General features: G+C 41.0%; 1 pseudogene; it reads right to left on the bottom strand.

Moving 5' to 3' along the window:
* Positions 1 to 588: 588 nt before the first annotated feature.
* Positions 589 to 7,879, bottom strand: LOC117297365 (annotated as a pseudogene).
* Between the last annotated feature and the right edge of the window lie 4,734 nt (positions 7,880 to 12,613).

The following is a 12,613-nucleotide window of genomic DNA, read 5'->3' as shown; positions in this document are numbered from 1 at the left end:
TGCAGATCATTATTAATTCCCCCTTCACAGTTGACTTGTAACATGTAGACACTAATGATGATGAAATAATTTAGCTCTTTAGCACAAAATGCTCATTTTGTAACAAACCAAAAATTGAAATTGTCTTTCATCATGATGAAACTGCCGAAAACTAATTCCTTGAATCCGTTGCAATTAACAGTAAGAGCATTGCTCCAGATAAAAAGCTTTGAAAAGCTATTGATGTATTCATTTTAGCATTATAAAATTAATAATCATAAACGAATTCCCGTCAGCCGTTAACGAGAGGCACTTAATGTACCCTGGGGACTCATGACTTCTGAACGCTTATATTGAAAAGGACAAATATTACAATTGCACGTTAATGATAAGCCTTGGCTGTTTTGAAATTTGAACTATAATTATAGTCACTGCAAGAATATTGAAAAGCCAAAGAATGTCTTTTCAGCAAACTCGGGCTGTGCAGGGACAAAGGGGTAATTAAGTTAGTTTGCCATAAAAACAAGTGAAACCCTTTAAGTTCTATCTTCATGCAAAACCCGTTTGACATGCATCCCGCCCCCCCCCCCCCCCCTGGAAGTACGACTCATGGACTCGAAATATCCAATTAGAAAACACTTTCAACATTATGATTGTGTACCCCCAAAAAATATCTTTCACAGTATAATATCTTCATAATTAAACGGCAAAAGTTTAAACGTAATTTGTTTAATCTTCTTTTGGTCAAACTACAGCCTCTCGTAAGATTATTAATTAGCTAAGAAAAAAGATGACTTCAACAATCTAAATCAAGTGTTCACGTTATCACATTGTACTGCACGCTGCGGTAACCCCTGGCACCCGTGTTAAAACAGGGATGGGGCATCTCATGTTTTAAGAGTGTAAATTCTTGCAATTATTTCTGACAGTGTTTTTTACCCCTTTTGTCTGTCTGTCCGTATATCTGTAAATGTTTTTGTCTGTCTTGTCCTGTATGGTATTCCAATGGGAGATTTTCCAACGCTAGGTGGCAGCAGACTTAGCTGGTAAACTTCCATTGTTTACGTAGTTCTAAACATGCGCATAATTATGAGAACAATGACTTTACCCGGTAAGTCTGCTGCCACCTATCGTCCCAGAAAGTCTCATATTCAAGCAAACGCTCACCGGGGATTGTTGTAATGTAAATCGTCATTTTGTATGATACCGACACACATTATTATGTGAAATGGAAATAAATGTTGTTGTTGAAAGGTACAATGTTCTGAACGGAGATGTCAAACACACCAAATCCGGATAAGTCCGTACTTTTCCGAAAGGTCGTTTTTTAGTCTCTTGATCCGGGAAGCATTTTGCTTTTTACACAGTGCGGGGTTTTGTGCGCTGCAGTTCCTGTCTTGAGTATAGGAGACTACGCTGCAATGCTTATTGAATTAATCCTCAAAAGGGGCAGGTGTTCATAACGGCGTTCTAATGATATATTGAACTCAGGCTTTCTTTCCATTTTTGAAATAATCCTCGAGCATAACGGCGTCAAATAAACGTAGTCTTTTCTCAAGAAAGGAAGAAACAAATCATCAAGACATTTGAGCTTTGACTTCTTGGATGATGTCCTTCCTCTCCAGACCAGGTCTGTCTAGAACCTCAAGTAGATCAGCCACTCTGTGACATCTTCTTCCATCGACCATTCCTTGAGGAGATTCTCACTGGGGTTGGTCACCCTTCACTGTCTGAAGCAGCTACGAAGTCATCAAGACATTTGAGCTTTGACTTCTTGGATGATGTCCTTCCTCTCTATAGACAAGGTTTTTGTAGAACCTCAAGTAGATCAGCCACTGTGACGCCTCCTTCCATCGACCATTCCTTGAGGAGATTCTCACTGGGGTTGGGCACCCGTTCACTGTCTAAAGCAGCTACGAAGTCATCAAGACATTTGAGCTTTGACTTCTTGGATGATGTCCTTCCTCTCCAGACCAGGTCTTTCTAGAACCTCAAGTAGATCAGCCACTGTGACGCCTCCTTCCATCGACCATTCCTTGAGGAGATGCTCACTGGGGTTGGTCACCCCTTCACTGTCTAAAGCAGCTACGAAATCCACATCTTTACCCAATTCACCTGAGGAAACAGAAATATGGATACTATCAAGGAGACTCTCTGTGTTCATGCAGAGTCTCTGTTTAGAATCAGGACAGTGATTTGTTGTGATTTATTTTCTATGAGATATCGCCCAACCTTACTAGGCCGGACGACTTCAAAACAAGGGCTTCACTTTTAACCTGTTTTAGACGTCAACCCAAATCAGCTGTCACCAGGGGCGCGTTGCCACCTACCCCTGGGCCTGGAACAGGGTGATACCCCATTCACAGTCCGTAAGGATGTAGGAATGGGTTTTTATCCTCTATCAATTGCCTAGTTGGTAGAGCAAAACGGACTTCCTTCACAGGTGTCCGGGAATCGAGTCCACACCGACAGTACAAGAGTTCGGGTCATGTGAACTAGACGGCTCGGCCAGGGGATGTGATGATCGGGGGGAAAATGAATTGTTCTTAAAACCAACGATTTTCATTTGAATGTTTCCACGAGAAATTTTACACAAGCCACGACTGTGTCCTCACCTGCCAGTGTCTTCCAGCTCCTCTGCCCCCTAGTGTTCAGGAAACAGCACACCTTGTCAAACAGGTCTGGTGGTATCTTGGTGATGAGCGTCTCCGGGCCAAAGACTACCCTCTGTGGTGGATGGGAGGTACTTGGAAGGTTCTCCTAAAGTGGTGAATCATAAAACTTACCCCTGTCAGTTTGAAAAGTAATAGGTTCTATCAGTGGTATAGGTCTCAATGTTTTAAATTTAAATAAGATTTGAGGCATTGCATGTTGATGTTTGCGGTAACACCATGTGTGTGCGTGTGTGTGTGTGTGTGTGTGTGTCAGGTAGTACTGTCTGCTTTATATTCTTCTACCACGGAGTAGATTTTCGGAATCTGGGAGACTTCTTAGTTCTGGAAAGAGCCGCATGCTTTTTAACTATCTGAGCGGTAAGGTAGAACTTTAACCGGGACTACTACTTTAGCTTAAAAGAGAGCGTTGATAAACTACCGCGGAGTGAGCTCTTCTTAGGTTAATTTTAAAGTTTGCACTTACCCTTGATTTGCTCAGTTTCATTCTGTGTCGCCTTACTCCACAGAACATTACGGTCGATGACCTTGTGGGAAATGACTTATCGTTTCCCGCCATTATCAAGACATGGATTGCCTCGTCGTGTTCCTTGACGTCCGTCAGTTCATTCGATGGACGAGGTGTTTCACAGAAAGGACACCGGGGTCCAAATGTAAAGTTAAGATGTAAATAATCCCGAGCAGTGATGTTCCTCACAGCCTCTACAAAAAACCCTAATAATTCTTGCCTGGAGTTCTCAGAGTCAAAAGTTAAAATGGCGACGGAAAGAAGCTGTTGTTGGGAGGATCTCTTCTCCAACTGGAGCTTGAAGATTAAACTAGTTCCAATGTAGAACCGAGAACGATCTGCAAAGATGAGCGGTTTGGAGTGAGGCTCGTCGTTGTCTCTGTTGGCGTGTGCTAAGCATCTTGTCAATAGACGGTAGTAGATAGTTGTGGGATCGAAGAAGCCAAAGTCAAAGTAGAAGACCTCCTCCTTGTCCTGTGATTCCCAAAACTTCGACCCTTCACACTCAAAAGGAGGCAACATGGCAGGCACCAAAAATGAAGGATGTGAGCAGCTTGGGCCTTGAGTGGGTTCCAATGAGCCAATGAGATCAAATGCTTGAAGAAGATTGATTAGCAATGGAATAAGATGAGGCATATCGGAGTAGATGTGGTGCAGCAACTCCTCGGAAATAATTCCGGTATTCTCGTAGTTTCTCCATTCAATGGCGTAGCGATGTGAGCGATGATAGGCTCTTGGGATGTCAACTAGCTTCTTCATGACGTCTACCAGAAACTGAGGATCAAGTACAACATGCTACCTTAGTATTACGTCTTCCGCTCTGTAGATGATCTCTCCTGCCTCATTGAAGTATCTCAACATTTTTTGCAGCTGCTCCTCGCCCTCTATGTTGCATGTGAGATTTGCCAGGTCTTGGATCTGTTGTAGGCTGGCTACGTTCTTGTCACAATCCGGCCCCTGGGCAAGCTTCCGACGGTTTTGGATCTCACGGTAAAAATGCAAATACTTGATGGGATATTTCTCCTGGGCGTACTCTGCAGTCTCGACACGCCGAAATATCTCTGCTCTCAGCTGTCGAAAGTCTTGATCAAAGGCATCCGAATTCTCCACCAGAAATAAAGGTTTATCGTCGGCCGGGTTGAGAACAAGCCGGTCGCAGAATTTGGCCGTGATTAGATTGTGAAGATTATCAGTGAAGCATTTTCTTTCTGCCTCTGGAACGCTAGTTTTGTGGGTACCGACAATCATGACTACAGCGTCTGGGTGCCGGGCGTGAGCACAGACAGAGTGAAGCCAGAAGAGAAGTTTCTGAAGTTGTACCTCTTCGTCAGATACAGCTGCCTCTAGGTTAAAGACAATGACGTACATGGCTCTGTCTGGCATAAACACATGGTGGGTATTGTGGTACAAAGTATCACCTGCGAAGTCCCACAGACTCAGTTTGGTCTCGAGAAGAGGTTGTCTCTGGATCAAAGCCTTCATTTGGTTACGAATCGTCTTCACAGGGAAAGTAGATTTTGTGTTCCATATCCTGAAGGCTGTGTAGAGGTCAAACAATGGGAATACGATTACTGAGAAAGTATAAAAGGCTAGCGATTTTAAAGAGGTACCCGGTAGTCTAAGGGTCCATCCACACATGCGCACAAGGTAAAAGCCGAAAATTAGGCCAATTGTTTTCTTAGTGATATATCGAGCCTCAAAACCATACTTCATCACAGCTCTGTGTCCGAACATAAACCCCCAAGCCATCCCTACTGTCATCACAAACGCATTCATGAAGATATATAGAAGTAGTCTGCTACCACACTCAACGTTAACGTAGACTGTGAACAAAAGAGTCATAAAAAAACACGAGGCAATGGTTCGTCTTCTGTGCAACCGGTCGTTCACAGTGCAATACTTGTAGGTTACCCCTCCCGATAAGCTACCAGCAAGCAGCACCAGGCAGATGGACGCAGCGTTCCAAAAAGAGACACTTTGCCATGCCGTGTTTCCGGAGCTATCCTCCCACGGCGGCACACTCGCTGAGAAGGCGACAGCTACACCTGTCCGAAATCCAAGACCGCACGCCGTGCCAAACATGGCCGTGTTAAACACATTCAATACGATATTCTGTAAGATAAACCAGTCCAGTGCAACGTAATCGTCGTTCCCTGTACAAGAAAGCTCTTTCTGATGTTCATTTCCTCTCGCCATGGCTTCGAAGAGGGCGAACGACACTGAGACACAAGTGGCACACCTGAATGCGACGTTGTAGTCAAGCACCAGAGTCATTAAACCTATGCAGCCCAACGTAAATGTCGCGTAACCAAGTTGACTCAGGCCAAAAAAGAGAGAAACCAGCATCACCACAGAGATCTCGAAAAAAATTGAAAGCTGTTTGCAAATGTTGAGTAATCCAGTCTCGACGGATGCTGATGAGAAGAAGTTATCAACTGACGATGGAGATGCCTTGAAGAAACTCTTTGTGGCGTCTTGTTTTTGGTGGGGTTCCTCCGATGAAGCTTCCTCAAGCACAGCAATAGCTGCGGCACATTCTTGGATATCATCTACCTTAGCACTACCTGCCTCGTTCCATTGCTTGTCCACATTGGTGACGTGACACATACGCGTCTCAATGCCGTGTGTCGGCTGCTCGTTGCGGTCAAACTCTCTCCCGAGTAGACGGTTAAGCAAGCTGGTCTTTCCAGCACGTGGCTCGCCTAGAATCAAGACTCTTGCCCGGTTGGTTGGAAGCTCTCCATCAGCCATTGCGGTAGAGTAGGCCTTTTGTAGAGGCTCATCGTTCACAAGTACGCTCAAGTTGAGACTCCTTTTGCCGAAGTCCGACAGCCCCGATAAGAACCGCTCCATCTTGCTGAATTTGTCGACGTTTCGAGAGGTCTCCATGATTGATAACCTGACAATAGAAACATAATCAGCAGACGTGTAAAGTTTATTTATTTCAGAAATGCACTATAGCAACTAGATTTATAGGAGATGGAAATTTGCCTCGGGGTTTAAAGAATATTAATTTTGGTTTTACCCATATTAACCGGTGAGTTAGGACTGTACACTCAGTACTTTCCGCGAGCTCTGTGAAAAACAAAATCACCGGCACATTATTCGAGTGGAATTCGAACCCATGACCCTTGCAATTCTAGATAGAGCAGTGTCTTACCAACTAGACCACCGAGATTGCCCGGTAGCTAGAGTAGTGCGAATCCTATATTTTAGCAGCTGGTACCGCAACGATTTAAGGCAGTGGACACTATTGGTAATTACTCAAAATATTTATTAGCATAAAACCTTTCTTGGTGACGAGTAATGGGGAGAGGTTGATGGTATAAAACATTGTGAGAAACGGCTCCCTCTGAAGTGCCATAGTTTTCGAAAAAGAAGTAATTTTCCACGAATTTGATTTCGAGACCTCAGGTTTAGAACTTGAGGTCTCGAAATCAACCATCTAAACGCATACAACTTCGTGTGACAAGGGTGTTTTTTCTTTCATTGTTATCTCGCAAGTTCGATGACCGATTGAGCTCAAATTTTCACAGGTTTGTTATTTTATGGATATGTTGAGATACACCAACTGTGAAGGCTAGTCTTTGACAATTACCAATAGTGTCCACTGCCTTTAATACAGTGAAATTTGCATCGGGAATAAAGAGTATTATTTTTGTGTTTTTACCCATGTACACCGATTTGTGTTACTATTGTATACTCATTGCTGTCCTGAGCTTTGTGACAATACTGACAGGTATAATTATTTATAGTGTTATGTATTTATAGTGTTTGTAATAACAAACACTTTGTGTACGGGTTTACTTTTTAGCAGGTTAATAATATATGTATCCCAGCTATTTATTGGCTGAGAGTCGGGCGTAGCGCGTACACTTGTGCACTTCTCCACTTTTGTTGACATCAAAAGATGATGGTCAATGACGTCATGTTACGATCCATCTATACCATACCCATAGGGTATGTTCCCATATTTAACACACTCATTTCCTCTTGAACAGTAGTAAGCCCCCCCCCCCCACCCTTAAACCCTCCAAAGAAAGGTTTTCATGCTGTAACAGTTATTTTGAAGTAACTCACAATAGTGTTAAGGGCCTTTAATTGGGCTGGCGCTTTCAATACAAGTTCAACCCAACGTCCAGTTAATAACAGTCTTTCTCTTGAAGACGAACAGAGTATACTGTTCGAAACGTCAATACCACACCGGCTCTTCTCAGAGCCAACACTCCCTCACTTCTGCTTTCTCCAGAAGGCAGTCAGAGCATACTGATTGAAACGTCAAGTTGAAACCAACGGTTCTTTTCAGAACCACTCCAACTCATTTAAAGATAGTCAATACATGGTGTTACCTTAAACCTTTTCATATATTATTTCCACCATGCAAAGTTTCAAATCCAACTTAACACTCCCTTAAAGGGAGTTAGTACACTCCCTTAAAGGGAGTTAGTACACTCCCTTAAAGGGAATTAGTACATGGTCGTACCTGCAAGTCTATTGTTTATAGTTTATTCCTATCCGTCACACCATGCAAAGTTTCAAACATACAAACACTTACCTTCACAGTGTACACCACTACACAAACGGGAAAGAAATGCCTTGAAATGCTATGATCTGTTATGCTTGCTTTGGTAACAAATAGACACCTCTCCCTTTTTTGAAGCCTTCAGTCTGTCTAGCTTAATACTTCAACTATTTTTGCTCACCTGGAGACAGTCTCACTTGCAATGTTTAGTGCTGAATAACTGCTGGATTAGGCTACCTATATATGAACTTAATCGGCCGGTCAGCGACTTGTTGTTGAACGGTTCAATTGCGTAGGCTGTCATGACATATTATTCTTTAAAAAAAAAATGATGTAGGTGTTTTAAAGCGTACTGTGTGATGTGGCTTTCCAATGTGCCACAATTTTACCTTGAACTGTTCCATAGACACTGAAAGCCGTATCCGAATGGATGTATATGGCTACGGCTAATATTACAGTTGTTGCTAAGGACATCCTATGCTTCAATGCGCGATGGTGTGGAGATCCGGCGCGACGTAGCCGAAGCCGCTCAGACACGACCTGAAATACTTTACAGCGTCAGCTCTTTGTGGATATTTTGAAAACCCAGGATGAGGTCTCTAATTTGGCATTCAATCGTCGTCATACTTTGTACATAGTTTGTGATGCCTATTGGCTGTGCAAAAGGCATCATGAATAATTATTGCAGCTCATTCAAAGTCATTGAAATGAAATGCTATTTATAACTGACGTGTGACACTGTCGTACAGAATATGGGCGGATCCAGGGTGGTCAGGTGGGGGGGAGGGCACATAGTGACAGACAAGCACATCTCGCGTGTTTCGCAAACGAGAAAACAAGTTTAACGGGCAATGTAATCTTTTATGATATCAAATCTTATTTATATTTCATTGCTAAGGTTTACTTTCCTAACAATGTTAAATAATTGTATACCCATTAAAACCCTCAAACGAGGTAGGTCGCCGACACATGATGGATATTGATATTTCAACTGTCTCAACACATCGTACACATTGGTCAGCTTATATGCCACACGTCTAAGAGGGGTGTCAGGCAACGTAGGATAGTATTTGGGTCAGAAAGGGCAGGACAAAACACTGCCAGCATCTTTTGTGTACAAAATCGGTCCGTCAATAATTATTTGAAAAACAAAATCGCGCACACGCTCAATGTTGATGGGAACAACTTGGTGATAAAACAATGGCTTCAGGAGCAATATAGAAGGCCATAGGAAAGTGTCTGTATTCAAGTATAAGTAGAAATGAAATAAATTATTTCCCTTAAAAAAACTGTTTTTCAAACAAAGCGAAAAGGAAAATCATTAGTAGGGAAACTGGGTAAACAACCCCCACCCTTCACAGCCACTGGCAAATACAAAGTAGGCCTTATGTTATAAACAATTAAAGTTTTATTGAAAGTGCTATAAAGAACAAAATCTACCTGACAAAATAGGTTACCGCAAACTACCATATTGATACCTCACATTGCAATGCCTCAAATACCACTATCATATATACACAGAAAGGAATGGCTTACACCAAAGACAAATTCACAGAACAACACAGTCTGTTTACCTTGTATGTTTTGGTATTATTTGGTAACATTCATACGGTCGAAAAGGATATAAACTACTAAATCATTCATTTTATGGGAGTAGGAGTGGATAAATTTACGTTGGTGTTGGCTTTAACCAACAGGAAAAGGATGTTGTATGAAATGAAGGGAAGTATTGCTAGTTCACACGTACGTCGGCCTTGGCCTTACATATTAAAGGGTTAATTACCTTTTTGGATAGATTTTTTTTTGCCATGACATGGGGGATTGAATTCCTATACTCACTGTGAATAAAGATGTATGCAATACAATTTACCTGTACAAGTTTCAGCTTCATTAGCCATCAAGTTTTGCAGAAAGAAATGTGAAAATCACAGAGCAATGTTTTCAGGAGAGTCACGTAAATACGTTGTACATGCTAAAATACATTGGATACTTTTAGTAATTGTCAAAGACCAGCCTTCTCACTTGTTGTATCTCAACATATGCATAAATTAATAACATACCAGTGAAAATTTGAGCTCAATTGGTTGTCGAAGTTGCGAGATAATAATGAAAGAAAAACACCCTTGTCACACGAAGTTGTGTGCTTTCAGATGCTTGATTGCGAGACCTCAAAATCTAATTCTGAGGTATCGAAGTCAAAATCGTGGAAAATTACTTCTTTCTGAAAAAATACGTTTCGTCAGAGGGAGCCGTTTCTCACCCATTTTATACTATCAACAGCTCCCCATTACCCAGTACCAAGTAAGGTTTTATGCTAATAACTATTTTGAGTAATTACCAATAGTGTCAAGTGCTTTAAATAATGTTCCTCCTTAGACGGAAATAACTTATTTCACTTTGTTTTACTCATTTCTCTACAGCACCTCCACAGCAAGTAATATTCTAAGGGAAGCTTTCTATCATCACTATCTTCTAATCCGGGTAAGTTTAAAGTAAATTTGTGTGTAATGCGTGCGTTTTGTGTCGTACAAAAAGAACCTAAACCGTTTAAAAACATTGTTCGGTTTGGATTTTATAATACAGAATACGAATTTCTTTTTGGACCGACAGTTGACTACTAAAAAATTGCAACCTACTTTATTTATCATCCCTAATTCTTTTTCTTTTCTCCCGAAGTTTAAAAATGTATTAACTTCTTGAGTATGCAAATAAATATCTTCATTTGACCATCCAAATGGCTGTGACGGCTAAAAACCTTTAAGCAGCCGTGGGGACAAAATACACGCTGTACCCACACTTGGCGCGATCAGGAAGGCAGATTGTATTACAGGTAAATGTGTTTTGGGGCAAAAATCTTGTTCTAATGGCGGTCTGAAAAGACGATTAGGTATTCCATGGATCCTCACAATAAAGATTGAAGCATTCTGAAAATTTAAACGTTGGTTCATTACTTATTTATAAAAAATTAAAAAAATAAAAAATAAAAAATCCGATTTGTTTGTGCACATTATAATGGATCCATAATTATACTAATCTACCACCCCACACTATGTCTACCACCTCTGAGTTTACCAACCAATAAATCATGAAAGAGTGATGTTTAAAGAGCGTTAAAGAATTTGTAAGAAACGAAAAATCGTGAAGATCACAGATTTACATAAAACTTACACGGTCTAGATGATAGTAGAAAACATCCCTTGAAATATTTCTGTCTGAAATTTCATATTTGATGAGAAATAAATAACCTAATTTCGCGCTTGGAGTTTATCGCTCAGTGAGCGTTTTATTCATTTTTGTTCTGGCATCGGTGAAATGCAAAATTTGTAATCGGTTTTTCACTAAACCCAGAGGGCCGATCGATCTCAAACTTCTACAGGTTTGTCGGTTAACGTATAGGGTGGATTACATAAAGTGCTTACACTGCCAGCAGCGTTTTTGCTAGCAAAACCAATTCTGTAATGTTCCTTTCCAAAAATAAATCACTAGCAGAATTCATCAACGCATTTTGTAATTATTAATGTTTAAGTATAAAGTTGTTCCTTACGCCCAACCCTCGGCAGCTCCGAGGGTTATACATGGGCAGTTACATTTATTACAATGAATTTTTCAAATCTGGGCAACCAAACCCTCTCAGGGGCAAGTCAATCGCACCGTTTATTGGTACTGTGGATTAATATACACATAGAACTTATTAACGATGTCACTTTAAGGCCAACATACACGAACTCATTTCATTAAAAGTTTATTGAAAGTCGAATTGCAATTCTCAGCTGCGTTGAGTGATCCAAGGAAACATTACACACACAATTAACTGTAAAACGAAACCAATCCAAACCAAACATTGCATGAGTTTTCCAAGATGAAATCAACACTATATCAAGGGAAAGAATCGGGGATTTCCCCATCAGTTTTTAACGGTTATTGTTGACGCCTGAGCCCGGTATTGTAACGGTTTGGGATCAGCAGACCGGTTAATAGTGTTGTTTCCTTTAACCCACGCGTGTGTTTAGAACTTGTTTGAGCACTGTGTACAATAACTAAAATTTGTAGAGTGGGGAGAGTATTTCTGTAACATAGTATTTTGAGGAGATTGGCGATTTGTTTAAACTTCGAAACGATTTGAACTTTATTTTAGAAAGGGACAAGTCGGAGTTAAAGGAACACGTTGCCTTTGATCGGACGAGTTGGTTTTATAAGTAGAATATAATGATCCACACAAGTATCACTCGAAATTGCACGGGTTTTGCTTGTACGTCGCGAAGTAACACGCGGCCGTTTTTCTTCGTGACGTAAAAGGAAAACCATGCAATTTCGAGTGATACTTGTGTGGACTGTGGATCATTATATTCTACTTTTAAATTATCTATCTAACCATTTGTATTTCTTAACAAACGATTCTTAACGCTTTTCATAGACCAACTCGACCGATCCAGGGCAACGTGTTCCTTTAATATAGGTGAAGAATGGCCATGTTGTGTTCTCAAAGTTGTCACTGCACTTTGATGGGAGTTTTAGTATTGTAGGCTTTTGCCTTTTAATTAACACCACATATCCATTTTCATTCAAGTGTTTGTCAAAGCTGTTTTTGAATTGATTGGTTGTCCTAGCATTGACCACTTACTCGCTGTGTGTGAAGAATTGGTGTTTTCTGAGGTTGAGCCCTTTGATTGGCCTTTTCTTGTCCTATGGTACTACTTTTGTGAGAATGTGAAAAGACTTCTGGTATCTATGTCCACAAGCCCCTTTAGGGAGAATCTTGAATGTTTCGATTAGGTCACCTAACACTCTTATTACTTCCTGGGGAAAGAGGTCGAGTTGTCCCTCAATCTTACTTCATACGCCTTCTCTCTTAGACTAGCTGGCTTTGAAGCCACACGTCGCCAATATATAGACCATGTGAACTTTGTTTCACTAAGTGTGACCTTGTACATT

This window comes from Asterias rubens, chromosome 12, assembly GCF_902459465.1.
Source record: "Asterias rubens chromosome 12, eAstRub1.3, whole genome shotgun sequence".
Taxonomy (NCBI): domain Eukaryota; kingdom Metazoa; phylum Echinodermata; class Asteroidea; order Forcipulatida; family Asteriidae; genus Asterias; species Asterias rubens.
The sequence above is the reverse complement of the archived record's forward strand: the minus strand, read 5'-3'. Positions and strand labels throughout refer to the sequence as shown.